The following is a 4,426-nucleotide window of genomic DNA, read 5'->3' on the forward strand; positions in this document are numbered from 1 at the left end:
AAAGGTAGACAGAATCTTTTCTGCCTCAGGGCCCATTGCATATATGAGGCTACTAACTTGGACTTCTTCACTTTTCTTCGTCAACGCAGATGCAGACCTCTAGTCTGTGGGAGAGCCACTGGGAAAACCAGAAAAATAATAAATTATATGAAATTAAACCCAAACTAGAACAGCGAAATCCTTCGGATCTCTCCAGAAGAGACGAAGTCATTTTTACTCGGGACACACGGCCCTGACCCACAAATACCTCCTACAGGGAGATGAGAAGCCGTTCTGTGTCAGATGTGACACAGATTTTACCATTAGACACATTTTAACAGAATGTCTAGACTTTGGAGAGATCCGAAGGAAATATTATAAATGCAAGAAATTGCAGGATATTTTTTCCGTCGTTGTTCCCAGCAGAATTTTAAATTTTATAAAGGCCTTTATGGTGAGTTGTAGAGTGAATTTGATATTGTTTTAGATAACAAATGTATTTACACCGAATTTGAATATTTTAACTTTTTAGCATTTTAAAGTAAATTAGTTAGCCAGTCGTGAAGTGAACTTTCGCAGAGGTGAACAACTTGTGTTTCGCGCGCTCATATGACCTTAGCAGTTGCGAGCGCCGTAAAACCTTATACTATACATACATACATACGCAGACGCAGTCCTAAATCTAAGAAAAGTTTGTCTCCATGAAGCCCATGCTATCGGTTCATGAAAGTTAAAATTAACTGGTGGTTTAAAAGTCATGTTTCTTACCGTGAGGTTTCTCCACGTTATATCCTACTCTTGTGTGGTTCTTCTGTCTCACTCACTCACTTCTGACACCATGTAGCAAGATTTACTTCACCAGTCAAATGGCCCCAAAAACTTAGAGACACAGACACAGCTTTATATACACCCCAGACCCTTTGTTCCCAGAAGCCCTGAATCTCAAGACAATGTGAGAACTGCTCATGGAGTGTTTACAATGGAAGGGAAACAACTGATTATATAATGGACAAGCAACTGTGGTGGATTATGGATTATGTCCCATATCATTACAATGCACAAACTCCTCCCTTATTACCTAACCCACACCTTTGAAACTTTGCAGGCGTCCACAGCATCAATGTGGCTAGGACCTAACTTTAAAAAGTCCAGCAAACTGCTTTCCCCGATTTTTCCAAAATGGTTTGTTTCGTCCTCAGAGTTATAAATCTTGGGAAAGTTCGTATTCTAAGACTCCAATGTTAACAAAGTGGGGTTTCTGTTTACTAGCCGTGCGCTGCTTCCACACCTTTGAAATTCTGGAGTGTACAACCACGAAAGCGGAATAGAGAATCAATCTATACATCTATTATATATTTGGCAACTAGGAAACACGTGTGTAATTTTTCTCTCTAGATTTATTGCTCCATTCCAGTAGAGTGTAAATATAGTAGGCCACTGACTTTCAGTTGACGTTAATGCACTGATTATTCCTTTCATCGAAAGGGGGCCCAGCTAGTCATTAAGGTTTTTAAGCTTTTTTTTCAATTTTACTAAAATACAATAGTAACACCTCACCCCTGATTCTGATTTTTTTTTTTTACTCACTTCAGATGGGTCACACAACAGTTGCGTGACCCACGCCGCGACGCTCGCGACGGGTCTCACAAGCCCTGCGTGACCAACTTTGGAATTTTTTTTTCGCTCTACAAATCACGCACGGATCGCGAGACCCGCCTTGTACCCTTGTTTGGCCAAGCCTGAGCTACTTAGACTTCGTTTCGTATCTCTGGGGTCGGTAGTTTTTAAGTTATTGAAAGTGAAGGACAGTGACCCCAACTGGGGTTGAATAGACCGGAACTCGCGCTTTGTTTTTTTCTATACAGCTGATAGTAATCCGACAGTCGCGTCGTAGTAACGGTCGAAGAAGTCGCATGAACAAGAATCACATAATTTCGCCGTTTTCTATACTTCTGTACGTTTTACTAGTTCTAGTGTCTCAGAATATGATGAGTCTAATAGTTAGGATCCTGGATATGTACCCGAACACGGCCCGAGTCGTAGTTCTAGGGCTAGATCTAGCACTAGTACCGGTGTTGTTTTTCGCGCAACGAAATCACAACGTCGTGCCGTACATCTGTCTCATGTAATTCAGTGTATTGGTCTGAATCAATGCACAGACCAGCTTTTATATTTTCACCAAACACTCGCACATGTATACAAATCAAACCAGAACACTTTGAACTTTTAATTTTGTTGTTGTAGTGAATTTCATTCTACTTGTCACGTCTCTGGAAATTTTTCGGAAAATCAAATTCATGCCAATTTTTAAAAAATCATACAAATTAAAGTATTAGACTTAGACAACTTTAGTTTTTTGTATTAGATTAAGCTTGAATGTTACTTTACTGTGTCAAAAAATAATTACAATAGGGTAATTCTGAGAGTTGTGGTGATTTATTGAAATACCCCCAAAAACGCCAGTCTTCAACGTTTGTGACTGGTGAAAGGGCCCAGTCGCAAGTGAGTTAAAAGAACTATTTCCTTTTCACCTATCCCCCACCCATCCCCACCTTCCCGGAGTATAGGGCCTACGTTAGGGAAAGTCAGATCTTAAACTCCCTCTATGCACAGAGCCCTTGCAGTCACTCTGTGACACTGTGCCCTTAGAAAAACATTAGCGGGGAGTAATGACAAGGTGTTTAAAAATTCCAGCACCTTTGTGTTGTGGGTGGCAATGAGAGAATTATCCAAAAACAAAAATGGATCAAGTTTGAATGAGTTGCAGTGTTGTGTAGTGATGCACAATCAGAATCTAGGGTTTGTGAGTGAGGTGTCCCCTCAGTTTCTTTTGTTTTTGCATGTGTCAAGCCAACAGCGAATAAGTTAACCCCCCCCCCCCCCTTCCTCTTTTTTTCCCCTAATTCGACAATGAAGAGCCCATTAAGACCTCTTTCATCCCACATTTGTTTATGTTACAGTTACCCTAGAAACCCTGTCCTTGACACTCCAGGAAAGGCAACTGTACATTACCATGTTATGATTTTTATCATGCATTTCTCTTCATTTCTTTTTCCTAGCTCTGTCATCTTTTTTTTTTTTTTTTTAAATCTAGGAGTCAACCGGAGAAAAAAAATTCCCTCTCCTTGGTGAGTAGGAACCCTGTATAGTGGGTGTCGCATTCAACAAGGTTGCGGGGACCGGCTTGTAGTCCTCGTTGGATCCGACCTCTCGTTGAACGTGACTAAGGCTAAAGAAAAGAAAGGAGACAATGTTATTAAAATTATTATTATATTAAACGATGTACCAATACCAGTAATTAAAAGTTGTTTCCCCTGATGACGAAAATCTCAAAGAGCATCAGTGTCCGCGTGTTTGAGCTGTGTTCTGACCATCATTTCTGCATGTTTAAAAATATTTTTTTACGGAACACTTCTCGTGTGGAAACATACCCTCTCACATCTAGGCCTAGATCTACATAAAGTACAGGCGGGAGCTTGGATTTTCTGATCAGGGGTAGAAAAGAAAATTGAAAAAAAATGAAGGTCTCGATCTAGACCTCGATCCAGAGTTCATCCAGTTTCACACAGCCCGCATCGCGTTCCCACCCTCCCCCTCCCATCCCTATCGTAGGCTAACCCTCGCCCATCCTCTTGGCTTTGGGGCCCATAATAATATTATGAGGCAAACTAGATCTAGCAATACAATGTGTTAGGAATCGAGGATGGGCCTTGTGCTTCGCGTGAGATGGAGAGAAAGGAGAACAATTCTTCTCTTTTAGGGCCCCTAATTGCTTTTATTTGGTTATCGCGACATCGAAAGCGACTTCGGTCTGTTTGCAACCTCGTTGGAGCTGACGTGCTTTTACAAAGAGATATAGAGGAAAAATCGGGGATTAAGGATTGCCTCGTTGGAGCCGACTTCTCATTGAATGTGACCTCGTTGAATGTGACACCCACTGTACTACTTGGGTCAATGGTATGATGGTTAGGGTTTCCTCCATTGCACACAAAAGACGTGAGTTTGATTCCCATGGGAGGAAGTCTATTTGATTATGTATCTCCACCTTTCTGTTCGGGTGCTGTATCCCACTTAGCCTGGGTAGGTTCTGATGCTCAGACTGCCTCCCTTAATTATGTGAATGGCAAATGCAATAATACATAAAAAGTAAGTTCTGAGGACTTGTTTTGGGTATATTATTATATTTTGTGTGTGTTTTTTCCAGTAGCCCTATTGATCCATTACCAGAATCGTCAACGTGCTGCAATACACTGCACCTGCCAATGTATACTAAGTAAGTCCTATATGCTGTTGATGTTTTGTAGATATAGTCATTCTAGATTAAATTTAGAATAAAGATTTTTCGTACCCCCAGTGGGTCGGGGGGATATAAACAGACCCACTGCTTCATCTGCAGAAGGTGCAACCCCTTCAAAGACGAGGTGTCTCACACGGACCCCAATCCTCA

The 4,426-nt window shown here is 41.2% G+C and overlaps 1 non-coding gene across 1 annotated transcript in view; it reads left to right on the top strand.

Annotated features, from left to right (window-relative positions):
- Positions 1-3,839: 3,839 nt before the first annotated feature.
- LOC101854665 overlaps positions 3,840-4,426 on the top strand; it is a 6,895-nt gene continuing 6,308 nt past the window's right edge. Inside the window, exon 1 of the transcript XR_004859040.1 lies at positions 3,840-4,252. This is a non-coding gene — a transcript (uncharacterized LOC101854665). The remainder of the gene's footprint in view (positions 4,253-4,426) is intronic.

This window comes from Aplysia californica, unplaced genomic scaffold, assembly GCF_000002075.1.
Source record: "Aplysia californica isolate F4 #8 unplaced genomic scaffold, AplCal3.0 scaffold00562, whole genome shotgun sequence".
Classification (NCBI taxonomy): Eukaryota; Metazoa; Mollusca; class Gastropoda; order Aplysiida; family Aplysiidae; genus Aplysia; species Aplysia californica.